Source organism: Pongo pygmaeus, chromosome 12 (genome assembly GCF_028885625.2).
Source record: "Pongo pygmaeus isolate AG05252 chromosome 12, NHGRI_mPonPyg2-v2.0_pri, whole genome shotgun sequence".
NCBI classification, from domain to species: Eukaryota; Metazoa; Chordata; class Mammalia; order Primates; family Hominidae; genus Pongo; species Pongo pygmaeus.
The window spans coordinates 28,484,823-28,508,216 of NC_072385.2; the positions used below are offsets into that span (position 1 = coordinate 28,484,823).

At 40.6% G+C, this 23,394-nt stretch overlaps 1 protein-coding gene across 4 annotated transcripts in view; it reads right to left on the reverse strand.

Moving 5' to 3' along the window:
* Positions 1-23,394, reverse strand: part of CRACDL (CRACD like) — a 144,238-nt gene that overhangs the window by 57,631 nt on the left and 63,213 nt on the right. The window contains exon 1 of one of the 4 annotated variants that reach the window (XM_054475685.2): positions 19,147-19,262. The exons of the other annotated variants lie outside the window; for them this stretch is intronic. The gene's annotated coding sequence lies outside the window, so the exon portion shown is untranslated. Of the gene's footprint in view, positions 1-19,146; positions 19,263-23,394 lie in introns of those variants that run through there. 4 annotated transcript variants of the gene reach the window in all.

Consider the following 23,394-nt stretch of genomic DNA (forward strand, 5'->3'; position numbering starts at 1 on the left):
TTAAAGAAAACTTACTCTTTAAGCTAAATCTGGACCGGCAGGGCCTCTTCAGGGGTTCTAATGCACTTACAAGAGTGCTGAGCCTCCAGCCTCCGCTACAGGGCACACAGCACTTTGTCAGTGTGTATCTGGGCACCCACAGAATCCAAGGGAGTCCTGCCTCTAAAAAGACCCCTTAATGTGGGGGCCGCCCCACTCCCTCTCCCACCACCCTAACTGACACAGCCTCCTTCCCAGCTTATAGCAGAGTTCCATCATTAGTCTCAGCTTCTATAGAAATATTTCTACCAAAGTTAATTCACATAAAGAATGAGAACAGATTTTAATATGGTATTTTAGAGGTTTCAATCCATTATATTTACCTACACAATGCAAAGAAAAATATCTGTACCCTAACTCCATACATCTGAGCACATAATTATGTATGAAAGCTTTAGTGTTCGCCCTATAGATTCCCTAATCCCACACCACCCTCCAGGCTGTTTGGACCCCTGTGGATTCTTTCTTAGCTCCCGGTACCATTCTTTCACATTGCTCACCAAGATTGTCATCAATAACTTGTTTGGGAGGTGTCTGCTTAACATCCCTTCCTCCCAAGGCTGTGGGTTTTGAGGGGTGAGTGCTATGCCTATTACATTCACTGTTCTTTTACCAGTACCCAGGACAGTGCCCGACCAGAGAACTGAACAGATCACACCAAACAAGAGAACTGACAAACTAGAGGGGCTTCTGGGTATTAGAATCCTTTGAGATCTTTGAATATCAATTCATTTAACCTCAGAGAGCTGTAGAGAGACCCAGAAAGAGTGACTCTTGGTTCACCTTTCCCTTATCAGTTTGAAGAGGTGATTTAATCTACCTGAGGTCAGTGTTAGGGAAGACAGGGAAAACACCCACCTTTATTCCGTCTTTACACCTCCCTTTCCAACAGTGCTTTCCCTCACTTTCTTCCCATAGCAGGGTTCTGACATCTACCCTGCATCAGCTTCTCCAGGGTCTCTGTACCCACCAACTTTCAGGTCAGTATCAGCAGTGATGTCCTCTCAGAGGTAAGTATTTTAAGTAGAAAACTCCAATGAAAGAAAATAACTGCCAATGTAGATTCTAAACTCCAGAAAAATATCCTTCAAATTTAAAGGTAGGTTAGACTTCCAAGTGGTAGAGTAGCCTACACCACAGTAGAACTTTCCACTGATGATAAGTATAAACTGTGGAGAAAAGATTAAAAACAATCATTTGAAGGCAGTTATGAGCAACTAAAAGCAGAAATTAAAGTGGAATCAACTCTTCTTTTCTTTTTTATTATTTTTTAGTTTTTTATTTTTGGAATCAACACTTTAAAAAAGGGAATTGCAGTACGAGTGATTTATGTGTGTAGGGCTTTTGACCTGGAAAAGCCCTCAGGTATGTGTGTTGTGGAGTGGCTGGAGCTCAAACACAAAGCCATAATCTTATGGGTTTGATGAATCCAAGAATGGAATTTAGGGCTGCCAGAGCAGATGGAAACTGAGGCAGAATATCTTAGGAAGGAAAAAACTTCAGAGAGAAGAGCACCAAAATCCACACGTAAACCCTATCTTAATTCTTGGCTCCCCTCCCCTAAATTCTGCACATACTGGGGAGACTCCAAGGAACCAGGCAGAAGATAACAGCTGGGAGGCTGAGGGAAATGAACTAAAATTTTTCTACTGCTCACTGCAGGAGAGACAGAGTTCACAGGTAACAAACAGCCTGCTAGAATAATATCAATAATCTTCGGGACAGCGTAACAGGTTCCAGAGTTCCTATGAAATATCATTTACAATGTCCACCTATAATCAAAATTTACAAAACATGTAAAGAAATAAGAAAATATGACCCACAGTCATGAGAAAAAAACACCTAAGAAAGAATAATCCTGAGTGATCAAAATGCTTAAATAGCCGACAAAGACTTTAAAGAAGCTACTTAAAACAAAAATGTAGCCATAATAAATAAAAAGATAAAGAATTTCAAACTAGAAACATACAATATAAAGAAGAAACACATGGAAATCATCAAGAAAAAAATTATAATTTCTAAAATAAAATATTTACTAAATAGGCTTAACAGCAGATTGAAGACATCAAAAGAAAGGATCAATCAAATTGAAGAGAGATCGATAGAAACGATCCAATCTGAAGAACAGAGAGAAAAAAGACTTAGAAAAAAGTGAATGTGAACACAGCCTCAGTGACTAGTGGTACAGTATTGATTGGTCTAACATATATTTAATTGAGTCCCAGAAACAGGGAGTGGGGGGAGTAAGAAGCAGCAGGAGAGAGAAAGAGGGAAAAGAAGAGAGAAGAAAGAAGGAGAGAGAAGGGGTGGGTAAGGGAGAGAGAGAGAGAGAGAGGGAGAGGAGAGGAGGGGGAGGGGAGGGGAAGGGAAGGGAAGAGGAAGGGGAAGGGGAAGGGGAAGGAGAAGGCGGGGCAGGAAAAAATATTTGGAGAATTTACAAATAAACATTTCTCCAAAATGGTGGAAAAGATAATGTTACAGATCTGAGAATCTTAGCAAACTCCAAGAAAACCGCAACAAGGCACATCATAGACCTCAGAGAAGTGTGGAACACAGCATAGCGTACTAAAACCAAAGATGAAGAGGAAATCTTGACAACAGCCAGAGAAAAATGACACATCATAAACAGGCAAACAACAATATAAATGACCAACAATGGATAAGAAAAGCAACAGAACAGTCTCTTTAAAGTGCCGATAGAAAACAAAGAACAACCCAATATTCTATATCCAGAAAAATTATCCTTCAATAATGAAGGCAAAATATAGACATTTTTAGATAAGTCAAAAGTGCAAGAATCTGTTTCCAGCAGATATGTACTATAGGAAATGCAAAACAAAAGATTTTTAGGATGAAAGAAAATGATTCCAGATTGAAATTGAAAGCTACAGAAAGAATGAAGCACAATGAATGTGGTAAACGTGAGTAAATATTAAAAAGTACATGTTTTTCTTCTCTAAATTTATTTAAATGCATATAACAACTAAAAAAACTATTATGAATTTACAGTGTATGTAGATGTAATATGTGACTATAACATAAAGGTAGGAGTTGTATGTATGACTAGACTATCACAAGGTTCTGTCATTTTATGTGAAGTGGTACAAGATTAACTCTAAACAGACAGTGACAACTTCAGAATTAATACTGTGATCCCTAGAGAAAACACTAAAAAATTTAATGCAAAGAAGTTTAGCTAAAATGCTAAAATAATATTTATAATGGAACACCCAAAAATTCAATTAACCCCAAAGAAGGCAGAATAGGAAGAACAGAGGAACAAAAACAAAACCAAGCCGGCACAGTGGCTCACGCCTGTAATACCAACACTTTGGGAGGCCGAGGTGGGTGGATCACGAGGTCAGGAGTTCGAGACCAGTCTGGCCAACATGGTGAAACCCTGTCTCTACTAAAAATACAAAAATTAGCTGGGCGTGGTGGTGGGCACCTGTAGTCCCAGTTACTCGGGAGGCTGAGGCGGGAGAATTGCTTGAACCCGGGAGGCAGAAGTTGCAGTGAGCCAAGATCATGCCATTGCACTCCAGCCTGGTGACAGAGTGAGACTCTGTCTCAAAAAAAAAAAAAAAGAAAGAAACCAGATGGGATACATAAAAAAGTGGAAAAATGATAAATATTAAATAAAAAATATATAAAGCTTCTAAAAAATCATCAGAACCTATCTACTTGACCTTGAGATAAGCAAAGATGTCTTACACATGCCTAAAAAAACCATAAAAGAAAAAATTTATAGTTTGCACTTCTTCAAAATGAAATACTTCTGCTCATCAAAAGACAATGTTAGAAAAATGAATAGGTAAGTGACTGGTAGAGAGAAAATATTTGTAAAAAATATCTTACAAAAATAAAACCACTTGTATCTAGCATGTATAAAGAATCCCTAGAACCCAATAAATGAAATGCAAACAATCCCCTGCCTTAAACTTGGGCAAATGATTTGAAATATATGCAAATAGCCAATAATGAAACGTCATATGAAAAAGAATATAATTAAGGAAACATCAGACAAACCCAAATGAGAGACATTCTGTAAAATAATTTTCTAGTACTATTAAAAACATGTCAAGGACAGGAGGAAGGCCAAGAAACTATTTCAGAATAGAAGCAATATATTATCCAGGACTGGAGAATGAGGAAGTGCTATAAAAGCCATTACTGGGACAAATGACAAAAGTTATATATGGACTGTGGATTACATAATAACATCACATCAATTTAAAGTTTGCTGATTTTGATCATTGTAACTATGATTATTAAAAAATGTTCTTGGCTGGGTGTGGCAGCTCACGCCTGTAATCCCAACACTTTGGGAGGCCAAGGCAGGTGGATCACGAGTTCAAGACTAGCCTGGCCAACATGGTGAAACCCCATCTCTATTAAAAATACAAAAATTAGCTGGGCATGGTGGCGCATTCCTGTAATCCCAGCTACTTGGGAGGCTGAGGCAGGAGAATTGCTTGAACTGGGACTTGGGAGGCAGAAGTTAGGGTGAGCCGAGATCACACCACTGCACTCCAGCCTGGGCTACAGAGCAAGACTCCATCTCAAAAAAAAAAAAAAAAAAAAAAAAGTTCTTGTTCTTTGGAAGTACATATGTGATTTTTTGAGCTCACTAACCGTCCAAAAAATGTTACAAACATATAGATATATATTTTCTTTATATAAACATATAAAGAAATAAGGATAATCACATGAGGCAAAATGTGAAAAATTGGTAAATCTGACTAAAAATTATATGATAAATTCCTTCACTAACTTTTCTGTAAATTTGGTATTATATCAAATAAAAAATTATACAAAAATTATCCAAAAAAAAAAGAAGCAGTAATTTCAGAATGGTAGTGTGAAGAATTTGGTGAAAAGTCTGACTCATACACAGGGAAAAAAGCAGGCAATAGAAACTGCCTTTAAGAGGGCATGGGTGTTGAACTCCTCAGACAAAATCTTCAAAGCAGCTATTATAGATATGCTCAAAGAAATAAAGGAAGAAGTGCTTAAAGAGTTAAAAAAAAGGGATGATTACAGCTTGTCAAATTGAGATTATTAAAATAGAGGTAGAAACTATAAAAATAAACAAACTGAAAATTCTTGAGTTGAAAAGTACAATAAGGGAAATGAAAAAATTCACTGAAGAGGCTCAACAGGAGATTTGAGTTGGCACAATAAAAAAAAATCAGCAAATTTAAAAATAGATCAATAGAGATTATGCAATTTGAAGGAAAAAAATGAACGGAGACTCAGAAAAATTCAAAACATCATTAACTATACAAATATTCAGAATGGGAGTCCCAAAGGAGAGGACAGAGAAAAATGTAGAAAAATGACTCTCTGAAATAACAGCCAAAAGCTTTCTAAATTTGAGGAAAAACAGTAATCTACATATCCAAATAGCTCAAAAATCTTCAAGTAAGATAAACACAGAGAACTGCTCACAGACACAGAGTGAAAATGTGAAAGCTAAAGACAAGGAGAAAAACTTGAAAGCAGCAAGAGAAAAAAGAGTTATATAGTTGAAAATCATCATAAAATTTACAGTTAATTTCTTATCAGAAACATTAGAGGGCAGAAAGCAGTAGGGTGATATATTCAAAGTACCAAAAGAAAAAAAAATTTCAACCAAGAATTCTGTATCCAACAAAGCCATCTTTCAAAAATGAAGATGAACTAGAGATATTCAAGAAAAACAAAAACTGAGATGATTTCTTGCTAGCAGACCTGTCTTACAATAAATATTAAAGGAAGTTCTTCTGGCCAAAAGCAACACCAAGAAGTAACTTGAATCGACACAAAAAATCAGAGGCATCAATAAAGGTAATTTTGTAGGAAATTATAAAAGACAGTATAATTGAATATTTCTTCTCATTTTTTTCTTATAGCTGATTCAAAAAGCAATGGCATAAAATGGTATTAAAATTGCATTGTTGGGACTATAACGTACAGCAATGTAGTATATTTGACAATAACAACAAAAAGGAGGAGGGTAGAAATGAAATTTTTGTAAATTTTTAAAACTTCATATTTCCTGATGCCTCAACATCCTCACAAACAGGCTGTGAACATCATGCCCAGGCAACCAGGTGTACCAGTGTGAGAAGGCTGGTCCCTGCAACAAATTCCCCTTCTTGTCCCCTGACTATGACCTAGTGACATTCAACATGCAAATGAACCAGTAAGATCTTCTCATGATTCTTTTATTAGGGGTCATGATACCCTGACCCCTAATAAAAGCACTTGCCCAGGGATCCACACTGTTACTTATCTCCCCACCTGCTCTGTTGAGTCTGCTCCCTAGGAGCATCTCCAATATGATCCCATGCATGGTGTGGCATGCCACGTCTCCTTCTCTAGGACCTGCAAGTATAATAAATCCTTTAATGGCATCTGTCTCTCCAGGTGCAATTTGCATAGTCATGTTGGAATGATCCTTAAACACCCTAAAAAGGGAACTTATTACCCCGTTTACAACACAGCTACATTGGAGTAAGAAAATGACATCAGATGGTAACATGATCCACAGGAAAAAAGAAAAACAAAAATGGTAAAAGGTTGATATATTTTGTACAGACTCCATGAATATATTTTTGTTCTCTCTTCTATTTGTTTCTTTAAAAGACAGAAAATGATATAAAAATATAATTATTGGGTCTATGACAAACATAGACGTAATATGTACAACAATAATAGTACAACAAATAGAGCAGGGAATAAAACTACTAAGGAGTAATGCTTTTATATCTTACTGGAACTAAATTAGTATAAATCTTAAATTGATTCCGATATATTAAGATGTATATTATAAGGCCTAGATCAGCTACTAAAAAATAACAGAAGAAAACAGAATTAAAAATCAATAAGAAATTAAAATGTATGACTGACAATATACACTTAAAGGGAAGTAGTAAAGAGTCACAGAAGAACAAAGTACTCTGATATAAATAGAAAACAAAAAGCAAAATGGAATTTGTAGATTTAACCATACCAATGACATTAAATGCAAATGGTTTAAATAATCATTACCAGATAGAACAAATAAGCAGAAAATCAACAGTGATATAAAAAACTTGAACAACCCTATAGAACAACTAAACCAAAGATGTGTGTATGTATGTATGTGTATGTGTGTATATATATGCATATCTATCTTATCTCCCTATGGAACACTTACAGTGATACCATATGCTCAGCCATAAAACAAGACAAAATATATTTAAAAGAATATAGTTCATACAAAATATATTCTCCAACCACAACAGAATTAAATTAGAAATCAAAAACAGAAAGAATTTTGGGAAGTTCATAAATAAGTGGAAATTATGCGATGAACTCCTAAATAACAAATGAGTCAAAGAATAAATTACATGAAAAATTATAAAGTCCTTTGAGATGAATAAAAACAAAACCACAACATACCAAAACATATGTGATGCAGATAAAACACTGCTTGGAGAAAAGTTGTGCTTATGAACACCTACATAAAAAAGAAGAAAAGGCCGGGTGCAGTGGTGCCTGCCTGTAATCCCAACACTGTCTGTAATCCCAACACTGCTGAGGCAGGCGGATCACATGAGGCCAGGAGTTCGAAACCAGTCTGGCCAACATGGTGAAACCCCATCTCCACCAAAAATACAAAAATTAGCTGGGTGTGGTGGCCCATTCCTGTAATCCCAGCTACTTGGGAGGCTGAGGCATGATAATCTCTTGAACCTGGGAGGTGGAAGTTGCAGTGAGCCCAGATTGCACCACTGCACTCCAGCCTGGGTGACAGAGTGAGACTCTGTCAAAAAAAAAAAAAAAAAAAAAAAAGAAGAAGAAGAAGAAAAATCTCAAATCGCTATCATAACTTTCCACTATATAAAACTAGAAAAAGAAGGGCAATCTAAACTGAAAACAAACAGAAGAAAGGACAAAATAAATATTGAGCAAAAAGTAATGAAATAGAAAATAGAAAAACATTTTAAATAATCAATGCAACAAAAAGTTGGTTCTTTGAGAAAATCAATAAAATGAACAGACCTATCGCTCTACTAACCGAGAGTAAAAGAGAGAAGATTCAAATTGCTAAAGCCAATAATGAGAAAGCATCACTACCAACCTTACAGAAATAAAAAGCATGTATTTTAAGGGAATATTATGTATTACTGTATGCCAAAAAATTAGACAACCTAGATGAAATAGACAAATTCCTAGAAAGACACAAACTACTGAATCTAAGCCAATAATAAAAAGAAAGTTTGAATAGACTTATAATAAGAAAAGAGATTAGTAATTGTAAAACTTTCCACAAAGAAGAATCCAGCTCCAAATGTCTTCACCGGTAAATTCTATCAAACACCTAAAGAATTAACAGAAACCTTTCCCTTCACAAATGCCTCTCAAAAATATAAGAACAGGTGACACTTTCCAGCTCATTGTGAAGCCAGTATTACCCTAACACCAAACCCAAAGACATCACAATAAAAGAAAATTATAGACCAATATCTCTTATGCATATAAACACAAAAATTCTCAACACAATACTAGCAAGCTAAATCCAGTAAGATATAAAAGTGAGTTTTAACTCAGGAATACAGGTTGGTTTAACATATGAAAACTAATTAATGCAAAAGCCATATTAATAAAATAAAGGACAAAAATCACATGATCACTTTAATGGAGGTATAAAAAATAAAGATGCAAAACTCCTCAACAGAATACTGGCAAAAATAACCCAGCAACATATTAAAGAGATTATACAGCATGACCAAGTAGGATTTATTGAAGAATGCAAGGTTGGTTCAACATACATATGAAAAATCAATGCAATAAACCATATTTATGGAAAACTGACAACTATTACATTATTATCTCAGTAGATACAGAAAAAGCACTTGACAAAATCCAACATCGCTTCATGATACAAACACTCAAACAAACTAGGAATTGACAAAAGCTTCCTCAGCATGACAAAGGGCATCTATGAAAAACCTACAGCTTACATCATACTCAGCGGTGAAAGACAGAATGCTTTTTCTCCGAGATAAGAAAAAAGACAAGGATATCTACTGTCACACTGATAATCAACTTTGTACTGGAGATTCTTGACAGGGCAAGCACTTAAGGGAAAGAATAAAAAGCATTGAGATTGAAACGGAAGAAATTAAATTATTTCTATTTGTAGATGACATGATCATGCACATAGATAATGTTGAGGGATCCATTAAAACACTATTATGACTAAAGTTTGCAAGGTTTCAGGATTTAAGACCCACACAAAAATAAAACCAATTGTATTTCTACATACTAGCAATGAACAATCCACAGATAAAATTAAGAAAACAAACAACAGCATTTAAAATGCTATCCAAAAGAATAAAATAGGAGTAAGTTTAACCAAGGAGGTAGAACACTTGTACACTGAAAATAACAACAATGTTCAAAAAAAAATTACAGAAGACATAAATAGATGGAAAGATATCCTGTGTTCATAAATCAGAAGACAATATTATTAAATGGCAGTATTCCCCAAACTGATTTACAGAATCAATGCAACCTTTATCAAAATCTCAGCTGGATTTTGGGCAGAAAGTAACAAGCTGATCTGAAAATTTATGTGGAAATGCAAGGGACCTTGCAAAGTCAAAATAATCTTGAAAAATAACAAAGATGGAGCATTCACACTTTCCATTTTCAAAACTTACTACAAAGCTACAGGAATCAGGACTGCACTGTACTGGCATATTGGTAGGCATATAGTTCAACAGAAATAAACGCATACTCTTATGGCCAATTGATTTTCAATGAGGGTGTCAAGACAATTCAACGGAGGGATATCATCTTTTCAACAAACCGGACTGGAACAAGTAGACATCGACATGCAAAAAATAATGTGTACTCTTACCTCACACTGTACATAAAAATTACCCCAAAATGGCTCATAGATCTAAATTGTAAGTGCTAAAACTATAAAGCTCTTAGAGGAAAACAGGAGTAAGCCTGTCATTTTAGGTTAGCCAATAATTACTCAGATGTGACATGAAATGCATCAAAAGAGAAGATAGGTAGGTTTGACTTCAACATTATAAGATTTTAATTCAAAGGACTCTCAAGAAACTGTAAAGACAACAGACTAGGGAAAATATTTGTATATCATCTATCTGATAAAGGATTGGTATGCAGAACATAAAAAGAATTCTTATAACTTAATAATAAAAAGATATCCCATTTAAAAACAGACAGAGGATTTGAACATAACTTGCACAAAGAAGGCAAACTTACACAAAGAAGGCATAAAGAAGGCAAATGAATGGCTAATAAGTGCATGAAAAGATGCTCAACCCTCTAAGTCACTAGAAAATTGTAAATCAAAACCATAGTGATGGCTCACGCCTGTAATCCCAGCATTTTGGGAGGCCAAGGCGGGTGGATCGCTTCAGGTCAGGAGTAGGAGACCAGTCTGGCCAACATAGTGAAACCCCATCTCTACTAAAAATACAAAAATTAGCTAGGCGTGGTGGTGCATACTTGTAATCCCAGCTACTTGGGAGGCTGAGGAAGGAGAATCGCTTGAACCTGGGAGGCGGAGGTTGCAGTGAGCTGAGATCATGCCACTGCACTCCAGCCTGGGTGACAGAGCAAGTCTCAAAAACAACAACAACAACAACAAAACCACAGTGAGTTACTACTTCATACTCACTAGAATGACTATAATAAAAGAGATAATAACAAGTGTTGCAAGGATGTGAGGAAATTGGAACCTTCATTCATTGCTGTTGGAAATGTAAAATGTAGCAGGTACTTTGGAAAAGCTTGGCAGTTCCTCAAAATGTGAAACATAAAATTACCATTCAGCCCAGCAATTACATTCCTAGATATCTACCTCAGGGAAATAAAAACATATGTCCATGAAAGATTCTGAGAAAACGTTAGTGTAGAAAGCACCACTGTTTCTGCGAGTGCAACTGCACTAGCAGAATCTGTCTGATGTAATTATTTTGAAACTCTGGAGTCAACTGAAGGCTTGCAACTTCCAAGGGAAGGATTGGAGGGTACATTGTGGTTAATTTCTGCCCATTTCTGCTCTTAGCACAGTAGCATCCACCCATCCCCCTACTTCTCCATGCATGTGTTGCAGGAGCAGCTTGTACGCAGCTTGCAGAAGCCAGGGTGAGCAAAAGGGACCCTGTCCTCCAAACACTGGGGATCTGTCCTCTGGCTGTTGCTTCTGATAACAGAGGTGCAGACAAAGAGGTAGCAGCCATTGTTGTTGCACCTCTCCCCGTTGTTACAAGACTCCCTCCAGCCCCAGGTGACTCTCTGCAGATTTAATGGGCTGGTACCCTTTTTCTTCCTTCACTTTTCTTGTTTCTCATTCTGGGAGCCAGATATCAAAGACTAGGTCACTCAAAAGCAACTACGTATGAGGGGAAATTAGAAAGTCACCATGCATGCCTGCAAAAAGGCTCAGTCTCAGGAAAGATCTGGGAAGGCCTTAAGTTTACACTTCAGGCTGATCATCAGCTCTAAGACTGCCTGCAACAATTAAAACAAACAAACAAACAAACAAAACCAAAAATCCAAACCAGCAAACCCTGGGAAAAGGAGTGAAGCTAATTTCCAGAGTTACCATACTATTAGACTCAAATATCCAGTTTTCCACAACAAAAAATCACAAGGCATACAAAGAACAGGAAAGTATGGACCATCAAAGGAAAAAAACCAACAGAAACGATCTCCAAAAGACACCTGATGATGGATCTACTAGACAAAGACTTTAAAACAACTATCTTAAAGATGTTCACCAAACTAAAGGAAGATGTGGAGAAAATCAAGAAAATGATGTCTGAACAAAATTGAAATATCACTGAAGAGATTTTAAAATCTTGAAACCAAAAGAAATCTGGGAGGTGAAAAGAACAATAACTGAAATGAAAAATTCACTAGAGGAATTGAAAGGCAGATTTGAGCAAGCAGAAGAAGAATCTGCAAACTTGAAGATATAACAATGGAAATTATCAAGTCTAAGAACAGAAAAAAAGATTTGAAGAAAAGTGAACAGAAAATAGGGGATCTGTGAGACACCATGAAGTGGACCAACATACACATTGTAAGAGTTCCAGAAAGAGAAGAGAGAGAGAAATGGGAAGGAAGAATATTTGAGAAAATAATGGCTGTAAACTTTCCAAATTTGATGAAATATACGTTATATATTTATACATTTATATGTTTATACATACACATATCTATATATACATTTTACATTTATACATTTATTCATTTATGTGTTTATACATACACACACATATGTTTATGTGTGTGTATGTATAAAACATCCATTTAGCTCAGTGAAATCCAAGTAGGATGAACTTAAGCCCACACCAGGACACATTATAATCAAACTGTTGAAAGCCAAAGACAGAAAATCTTGAAAGCATCAAGAGAGATGTGACTTGTGACATACAACAGATCTGCAATAAGATTATCAGTAGATTTTTCATCAGAAACTTTGGAAGCCAGAAGGTAGTAGGCTGATATGTTCAAAGTGTGAAAAGAAAAAAATGTCAAGCATGAGTCCTATAACTGGCAAAAGTATCCTTGAAAAGTGAGGGAGAAATTAAGACATTCCCAAGTAAATAAAAGCTGAGGGAGTCTGTTACTACTAGAGCTGTTCTGCAAGAAATGCTAAGAGTCCTGCAGGTTGAAATGAAAGGACACTAGATATTAATTTGAAGGCATATAAAGAAATAAAGATCTAAATAAAAGTAAATACATGGGAATTATAAAAGCTACTATTATTGTAAAAATGGTTTGTAACTCCATTGTTTTGTATTTTATGTGATTTAAGAGACTAGCACTTTTTTAAAAAAAGAGGTACAGGCTTTTAAAACCAACTTATGATGGTTCAATTTATGATTTTTGACTTTACAATGGTGCAAAAGTAATACCCAGTCAATAGAAACCATCCATCTTTTGCAATGCTGGGCAGTGGCACCAAGTCTCCAGTCAGCTGTACATTTTCAACTTAACGACATTTTCAACTTATGATGGGTATATCAGGACATAACCCCATCGTAAGTCAAGAAGCATCTGGAATTATTAGTCTCAAAACTAGATTCCACCTATATGAGGTACTCAGAGTAGTCAAAATCATAGCATCAGAAAGTAAAATGGTGGCTGCCAGGGGCTGAGGGAGAAGAGATTAGGAAGTTACTTTTTAATGTGTATAGTGTTTCTATTTTGCAAGACCCGGAAAAGAGTTCTGGGGGTGGACAGTGATGATGACTGCACAACAATCTGAATGCACTTAATACCACTTAAAATGATTAAGATGGTAAATTTTATGTTAGGTGTATTTTACCACAACTAAAAAATGAAAAAACATGCACAAAAAAACCTGTACACCAATGCTCATAGCAGCATTATTTATATAATAATAAAAAAGTAGAAATAACCCAAATATCCATCTCTGGATAGGTAGAATAAAAAACATGTTACATATATGTAATGAAATATTATCCATCAAGAAAAAGGAATAAAGTAATGATATATACTACAATCTGGATGAATCTTGAACACATTAACCCAAGTGAAAGAAGGCAGCTGCAAAAGGCCACATACTGCATGATTCCACTTAAACGAAATGTCCAGACCAGGCAAATCCACAGAGACACAGAGTAGATTAGTGGTTGCAAAGAGGTGGGGAGAGGGATGCTGGGGAAATGCAGGTAGAATGGGAGTAACTGCTAATGGGCACAAGGTTTCTTTCTGGGGAGATGGAAATGTTCTAAAATTAGATTGTGTTCCTTGGTGCACAACTCTTTAACAAAAACCCATTGATTGTACACGTTTCTTTTTTTTTTTTTTTTTTTTTTTTTGTGACGGAGTCTCGCTCCATCACCCAGGTTGGAGTGCAGTGGCACGATCTCAGCTCACTGCAACCTCCGCCTCCTAGGTTCAAGCAATTCTCCTGCCCTAGCCTCCGGAGTAGCTGGGACTACAGGCAGCCACCACCATCCCTGGCGAATTTTTGCATTTTTATTAGAGATGGGGTTTTGCCATGCTGGCCAAGCTGGTTTTGAACTCCTGACCTCAGGTGATCCACCTGCCTCAGCCTCCCAAAGTGCTGGGATTACAGGCATGAACCACTGGGCCTGGCCTGATCATACATCTTAAACAGGTGAACTTTATGATACGTAAATGATATGTCATCAAAGCTGCTGAAAAAGGATGAAATAAAGACATTTTCAGAAAAGAAAAGTTGATACAATTTGTTTCCAGCAAACTCACACTGAAACAACTGTTATAGGAAAAGGGATGCAATCTCCTGGAGAAGACTGGAGATGCAGGCAGGAATAGGGGAAAACACAAACGTGGATAGATACAAACGTCAACAAGAGGAGGAGGTGGGCTGGACTCCAACCCAAGCCCTGTGCACACCGGCAGAATGCATGCCTCAGCCCTGCTCTCCCTCCACTAATAGCACTCCATTTCCTTCCAGCTCGGGGCCTTTGCAGATGTTGTTCCCTCTGCTTGAACTTGATGTTCCCTGCACATTCCACTTTGGTCTTACTCCTACTCATCCTTCAGATTTCAGCTTTCATTCCACTTCCACAGGAAGACCAATCTGTCCCTTCAGGATGTGTCAAGACGTCCCGTGACATACTGTGGGAGACCCTGTGACTTTTGTTCACAAAACTTACCCGTTTTACACATATACATGTTTGTGTGATTATTTGATCCATTTCCCCTTTACAGATTCACGCCTGTTTACATTCCCCATACATTTAATCAATTTTTCCCTTTCCTGGGGAAAAAGATAAAAATAAATTATGACTTAACTATTGTTCTCTAGTGAGTCACGCCAAGATCTGCCTGTACCTTTTTTTAGAAAAATAAGTTTCACATTACTGAAGCAAATGGAATGTGAAATGCTTGCAAAGTTCCTGTGAGAAATCTCTGTTCAAAAATTGTGCCAGCTTGCTGCTTAATGATATTATTATCCTCAAAAGCAGAGGGACTTGACAGCTGTACCCACACCAAAGAGGCGTCAAGACCGGACCTCACTGCAGCCAACCCTTTCTCCCTGAAGGTGTCAGAGGACTGTTTTTTTTTGTTTGTTTTTTGTTTTTTGAGACGGAGTTTCGCTCTTGTTGCCCAGGCTAGAGTGCAATGGCGCAACCTCAGCTCACTACCTCTGTCTCGTAGGTTCAAGTGATTCTCCTGCCTCAGCCTCCCGGGCAGCTGGGATTACAGGTGCCCACCACCGACCTCAGGTGATCCACTCACCTCTGCCTCCCACCTCCTGCTCTTTGAAGCTGTCATCCACTTGTGTGCAAAACCTTCTCTGTCCACTTGTCAGAAAGGATAGCGAGGACAGAGAGACAGATCTGCTCTGACATATAAGAGAAAAGCAAGCAAAGAAATCTCATAATCAAAGGGCTGAAACCAGAGGATATTCAGATGCTAAATGACAGAGCTCTAAGTAAAGCAAGAAGGGTGAGTAAAGGAACCCGGCTGGTCAGATTTGAAGTATCTTACTGCCCTGTAGTTAATGTTTAAGTTAATGTCTGATGTTTAAAAACTAAAGTAAGGCGTGGCCTAGAGAAAGCCCCTTTCTTGCTAAGTAGGTAAAACTGGAAGACTAACTCCGTGAGGAGAGATAACATGTCACCAGCATAGAACAGCTGCATGGTAGTGCTCAATAAATATTGTTAAATGAATGAATGAGCAAATGATCCACAGACACTTATCAGTAACACCTGCTAGATGAAACTATCACTTCTTCTTCTTTTTTTTTTTTTTGAGACAGAGTTTCACTCTCGATGCCCAGGCTGGAGTACAATGGCATGATCTTGGCTCACTGCAACCTCCTCCTCCTGGGTTCAAGTGATTCTCCTGCCTCAGCCTCCTGAGTAGCTGGGATTACAGGCACACACCACCACGTGGGCTAATTTTTTGTTTTTTGTTTTTTAATTAGAGACGGGGTTTCACCATGTTGGCCAGGCTGGTCTCGAACTCCTGACCTCAGGTGATCCCCCGCCTCAGCCTCCCAAAGTGCTGGGATTACAGGCGTGAGCCACCGTGACCAGCAGAAAGAATCACTTCTTAATGATCACCCAGCACATCGATGCCTCAAGGACAGACTTCCTTCAAAATCTATGACTCAGCTAGACAATGTCACATTTCTTTAGCCTGAGTTCTTCTTGCCTAGTGTCTTCCTATAAACATTATCTACCCTATAGCCACACAGAGCTGAAGTCTGCTGGGCTTTGCAGACCCCTTGGTTTGGGAGTAAAGGAATAGGGAAGCAGAGGAGGCCCCTGCTTAGAGGCCTGGTTTACTTCCCCAGGCTTCCCCTCGGCCGTGGGCAGGGCAGGGCAGGGACAGTGAGGGCATCTAGAAAGAAGGGCAGGCCACAACTTGCTGGGCTGCTTCTTTGCAAGAAAATACCATAGCTTCATTCCAACACTCAGTCAGCCATGAGATAAACAGCATACTTTATAAGCATATAAATAGTATCTTATATAAACTACACTATTTTTTAGAAACTACCTACATAACAGTTGATTTAGTGGTATTCAGAGTCCCTATAAATGGACAAATTAACTAACTTAGCTAGGCAAGCATATAGCTATCCAACACAGTGTATACTCATATATACGCACACATGAGCCTATGTTCACACGGGCCATCTAAGCCTGCACGAACACCCCTGAATACAATTCATGTCTTAGACTGCAATGCATGACAGCTTTCATAAGAGCAACCTGTTTTCACATTCATTCAGAGGTGAATGTTTTCATATGAGATTTGAAAAACACTAGTTTAGCCATTTTCAGGTCATTAGAGTAAAAAAAACTATCAGAGACTTTTACAAAACCTTTATTTCAAAAATAGCTAAGCATCAGACTTCATAACCTTATTTTAGAAATTCTATTTGCATAATTCTTGGGAAGATACAATATAAATTCACTCTAACGCTGGGGAGTGTCTTGCAAAGAGGCCATCTAACTTGGCAACGTTCAGTCTCTGAGTGAGAGTTATAGCTCGTGCTGACTGCTGCACACATATGTGACGAACAGGACACCGAAGCCCTGGGCACAGTTTTGCAAGGGCTGGCTTATTTTTAACTTCATGAGTTTATTGAGGTAATATACTCCATTTTTCTATGCACATATCCCCAAAATAATGCTTAATTTATCTAGAACCCTACATTTATGACTGACATTTCTGCAGCACAGCAGATGTGGAGCTGAATTTGTTTTTTTTTGTTTTTGTTTTTTCAGTAGGAAATAATGCTCCAAAGCCTATTACCAAGACATAACATCACCACTCTACCCTAGCCCATACAAAATGGGTGGAATCAGGCCCTGAGGTTTCATTCTTAGTAAAAAGAGTTTTATGAAACAGTAACGATGATGACTTATATGCACAGGGCTTTACCCAGTACACGGCCCTGTCTTCACAAGGAATCCTTCAGTTGTTGGGTTACTACTCCTTTGTAACAAACGAAAGTGAGGCTTTGAGGATGGACTGTCTGCCCCAACTCCCCGAGCACCCTCCAAGCCCTGCTGCCAGGCAGTGGGTGGGTCTTTCCAAAGAAGCAACAACAATTTCCCAAGACCATTCGCCCAGCTCAAGTGATGTGCGGATGTAACCACCACCTGTACTGACAGAGACTGCCCTACTGGGAATTTTCCATGTGGGGTACGAGAAACACAAATCTGTTTATTTATGCTAAGCAAATGAATTTTAACCAAGCCATAGCTCTACTTCCCTCTGCATCACTGTTCACAGAGTCAAAATGCACTGAGAGCCAAACACCTTCCAGGGATAAGGTCACCTACAGCAGGACAAGATGTCTCTGTGCAGGGCCCCTGGCTTTGGCTGTGCAGGAGCACAGGCAGAGCGTCTCCCAAGGCTGTGGCTATCAGTTGAGTACAAGTCCTTCGGTGCTGAGCTTTAGGTAGTGGCATAATTACAACATCCTTAAACTTTGACCTCTGCTGCCTTCCCTTCACTCAAAGCATATCAACTATGCCACGGAGATCCCAAGTGTAAACACGGTATGGTAAGAATGGCACACTCTGCTTACCCAGCCCTCCTCCCCTTTCCCTCTCCCTTTCTCTTTATGAATATGCATGTGTGTCATAAAGGAAACAAAGAAAATCCTTATTTTGCTCCAGAATTTACACAACTCAAGGAGATAAAAGTAAGGAGGTCATAAACATTCTAGAACATAAGGTAACAGAAGCTGCAGTTTATCCATAGGCCTCAGGGGATGGTGGCCACCCATGCCCTGGGAGTCACGGCTTGGCCTCCCGTCCCTCGCGTCTCTCCCCCACCACCTCTTTGCTCTCAGAGGGCCCACCTGGGGTCAGGCCTGATGCACTGGTAAAAGGCAGCCATCCTCCTGAGTGTGCTGTGAGCCTCCAGCTCTCTCATCCTTCTGGAAGCTAGCAGCAGGGAGAAGAGTGGGCCTCCCTGTCCTCTGAGTGGCCTAGGGCCCACAGGTCACCACTGGTTGCTGATCAAGAGCCCTTGTCCCCATCTCTCACAGAAGCACCCGCGGGCCAGGAGGAAGTGGGGCTTCTGCCAAGCCCAGCCCTCCTGTGCCCCGTGAGCTCCTTGGGCGGGTGCACAGGCACACAGCAGAAAAGGCCGTCTAAGAAACGCAACGCACTTCCGCCTTCCACTCCAAGCCCTGAAGGCCGGGATGGGGGTGGCCTGGCTCTGTAGGGAGTTGGACTCGCCTCCCTGTGATTGGCATCCCCACTGAGTTGCTTGGGCTTTGTTGACTGTGCTCACCATGGAAGCAGGCAAAGGGCAATGGCAGGTGAGGCTGCATTCCCTATCTGAGGAAGGGCAGGGCCCAGGAAGAAAGAAGAATGCTGAGAAAATTGGAAACAGCTTCTAAGCCAGACACACCCAGGCCCAGGGCTCTCCTCTCTCATTCCAGCACCAAAACCACCCGGCCCCTCCTGCCTCGCCTTGATGTCCACTTGCTATCTCAGTGTGAGGGACCCTGTGGGAGGCACGTTCGTCTCTGCCCTGCACACTTGCTCCCCAGTTTCAGTTTTCTTTTTACTTTTCCTTAAAGGCTCATTGTGTTACCTCAGGTCCTTGATATGCTTTGTTAACTGCTTTCCTGGGGTCTTCCCAATGCTCCTTTACCAGGGACCTGCTTGCCCCACTCATTGTTGCACTGATGGGATTTCCAGCCCTCCCCCTGGAGCCCATGCCTGACAGGTGCAGGGGCCACACCCTCCCAAAAGAAATCACCCACTGAGCCTGCCCAGCCGGCTCCCCAGCCGCCCCACGTGACACAGCCACTTGCCCTGGTGGCTCCTCTCTGATTACCTGCAGCTGCCACTTCAAAATAATAGACTCCTGCAACTGGCATCACAATGCCACCTGACTCAAGTTCCTCCCAAGTCTGATGGCTGCTAACTGCAACCGGTACAGTCAGCAGTTTCCAGGCAATATCTGGAGTGTTGACAGAGGGCTCTGGGTAGCAGGTGTGATTCTATGTTACTAAAACTCAGGAACAGGCAGCAGCAAGGGCTACTTCTGAAGATGGTTCTGAAAAAGTCCTAGTTGGCTTTTCTGTTTTCCAAATGGCAACTGTATATAGAATTCTACTCAAATGGCCTACAATTTAATTTTAAAGCACAACAAATACATTTGATGATGACAGAAGAAAACAATGAGTTCAGAGGAGAGCTCAGATGATAATCATGCAGTGCGATGAAGGTAGTTTATAAACATTTGCCCTTTGTGCAATTAGAGTCTGCAGCCCACTGTGCTCCTGCCAACAACTTGGCCTTCTCCCAGGGAGAGGGCCAATGAGCTGGTGGAGAGTCCCCTGTATCCTGGGAGGTGGTGCAGGGGCCCCTGCAGCAGAGTGGATTATTGAAGGGACAGGTACCGGGCCCCAGGGCTGAGGTCTCTAAGAACTGTCCCAGCCAGCAGCACTCTGCCCAGCAACACGAGATGGCCAAACCCCACAAGGCCCACAGTGGTAATTCTACCTTGCTCAGTGCGCCAGATTGAGCATGCAGCTTGCTTTTGCCTGCTCTGGGCATATGACCTGCCCTCTGTCAGCAGCAGGGCCCCCTCAGGAGCCTCTTCGGCACTCTGTCCCCGTGGAAGCCCAGCATGCAGGTCTTGCCCAGCACAGAGTGGCCCAATGCCCCAACAAGACACCACTCCACATTGAGACAAAGTCCCCAAAGGGAGGCACTGTCACATCGTGTGAATGCCCAGGGACCGAGAGATTCGCTGAAGAGGAGGGGTAGCAAGACACCTGCAGGCCTTGACACCTCTCACTGCCCCTCCACCGCCTCCCAGCACGCTCTCCACAGCACGATGCACACATGTTACCTCTCTGCTCAAATTTCAGGAGCAGAAAATTTCAGTTTTCTTTCTTTACCTTTCTTTGCTGTGCCCAAGCCATACGTTCCCTGAGACATCAGAGAACCAAATGAAAAGGTCAGTGACACCCATGTGCATCTATTAAAATAGAATTTATAAACCGCAACAGAAAATTTCTTATGCAAGGACATCTAAGGACTTTGTGATAGGACCTCCTTAGGCCCTGGGCTCATTTTCATTCAGAGGGAAGGAAATGAACATTTATTAAGCACATCTCAGGTCTCATTTAAGGCTCACGACCAGCTATGAGTTCAACGGTCCATCGCTTTTTTTACAGGTGAGGAAATAGAGTGTCTGAGCAGCTAAGCAACCAGTCCAAGATGACTGAGGCAGTCAGTGGAACGTCCGACCCTGAAATTAAGGCCTATGTCCCTGCGAGTGTGAGCTCTTCCCCATGATGGTAGCTGCCTCCCAAGAAACCCTGGCCAAGGGTCCGAGTGACCAAGCAAGCTACATCCTTTCTGGGCTGGAATCTGGCAGCACGTATCAAAACCTGCTGCTCTAGTAATTTCACTTCTGGGGAATTTGTTCTAAGGAGATAATCCAGCATTCTTATAGCAGTGTCCTGGAAACATCCTGAAGGCTCACCAGGAGGAGACACAGGGAGGAGACCAGACACAGCAGCAGGACACAGTCATATGAGGGATGTTATCCAGTCACTAGAAATCATGATACAGGAAAATATTCAGTGACGTGGGACAATACCCACCATACATTGCAATAGGGGGAAAATCAGCTATGACAGACTGCTAAGAGTATGCAATAGCAAAGTCAGGGAATCAACCTGAGTGTCCATCAACAAATGACTGAATAAAGAAAATGTGGTGCATGTACACCATGGAATACTCCACAGCCGTAAAAAAAGAATGAAGTCATGTCCTTTCCAGCAACACAGATGGAGCTGGGGGCATTATCCTAAGTGAAACGACCAGAATCAGAAAATCCAATACCAGGCTGGACACGGTGGCTCAAGCCTGTAGTCCCAGCACCTTGGGAGGCCGAGGTGAGCGGATCACTTGAGGTCAGGAGTTCAAGACCAGCCTGGCCAACATGGTAAAACACCGTCTCTACTAAAAATACAAAAATTAGCCAGGCGTGCTGGTGCACACCTGTAATCTCAGCTACTAGGGAGGCTGAGGCAAGAGAATTGCTTGAACTCTGGAGGAGGAGGTTGCAGTGAGCCGAGATCGCACCACTGCACTCCAGTCTAGGTGACAGAGTGAGACTCAGTCTCAAAAGAAAAGAAAATACCACATGTTCTCACTTATAAGTGGGAGCTAAACAAGGGGTACACATGGACACAAAGATGGAAACAATAGACAATGGGGACTCCAAAAGGTGGAGGGTGGAAAATTATTTATTGGGTACAATGTTCACTATTTGGGTGATGGGAACACTAGAAGCCCAAACCTCGCCATTATATTATAAAATATATCCATGCAAAAAACCTGCACTTGTACCCCCGGAGTAAAAAAATTAAAACTAAATAAAATAAAAGTGAGGATGTATCCCCGTCATTTGAAGAGCTTGCTCAGCATGGATTTTGCTTCAGTAAGCCTGGGCTGCAGCCCGAGATGCTTGCATTTCTAACAAGCTCCCAGGTGATGCTGACGATGCTGCCTGTGGACCTTCCTTTGATGAGTATCACGTGTATAAAATGATGTATGCAGTAAGAACCCGTTTTTATTTTCGTAAAGCTCTTAGTGCATAGAATAAATAAAGGAAGGATCACAAAATGATGCGAACTGACGTTATCTGTGGGTCACGGAATGATGTTCATTTTAAACTGTCTTGTGCTTTTTCATGCTTCCTAAGTTTTCTGACTTCGCATGCATTTTGTTCATAATTAGAAGAAGCTCCAATAGTTTCTTTTAAAGACAAGGCAGTGTGATGTAAATAGACTGGGATTTGGGGCCCAGGATTTGGAGTTAAGTTACTTCCCCTCTCTGAGGCTTAGTTTCCTAACTTGGAAACATCATGCCTAAGCGGTTGTGAGAATTGAAGCAGATCCTATGTGTAAGTTTCTACGCAGTGCCTAGCACACAGAAGAAACCCTCGATGTCAGGACCTACCTTCTCCACTGCTGGGAACAAGATCTCGTGTCTCTGAGGGGCAATTTCTATCTTTTTCACAAAGTACTTTTGCACCGGCTCCCTTGTTTGTCTCCACATCATCTCTGTGACAGAGGCAGGAAGAGAAGCTATCGCTGTAGAACTTGAGAGCAACCAAGCTGCCCAAGGCCACAAGGCAAGTCAGCACAGGTGCCTAGAATCTCTGTCCCCAGAACACAGCTTCCCTTCTGGGCTCCACTACCTCTAATGTACCCATTGCACGACCCACACACAGGGACCACAGTGGCTGAGCTTTGACCCCAGGGTGGGAACAGGTCCACTGCTGAACTGGCCTGGGACAGGGATACAGAACTGGAGTCCCTCTGGGCCTGCCAGGAAACAGGCTAGGGGATCCCCCACATGATGTGCCACTTAGCCCACTGCCCCTCTAAGAGGAACACTCACCCACTCGAGGGGATTTACAAACATTACAACGTGCTTTTCCTCATGGAATATTTTGAACATCTAGTCTGTTGAAATAACTCCACAATTGGCTGGGCGTGGTGGCTCATGCCTGGAATCCCAGCACTTTGGGAAGCCAAGGCAGGCAGATCACCTGAGGTCAGGAATTTGAGACCAGCCTGGCCAACATGGAGAAACACCATCTCTACTAAAAATACAAAAATTAGTCAGGCGTGGTGGCACATGCCTGTAATCCCAGCTACTCAGGTGGCTGAGGCACAACAATCGCTTGAACCCAGGAGGCAGAGGTTGCAGTGAGCTGAGATTGTGCCACTGCACTCCAGCCTGGGTGACTGAGTGAGACTCTGTCTCAAAAATAAAAAAAAGAAATAATTCCGCAAGACAAGTTTGCTAC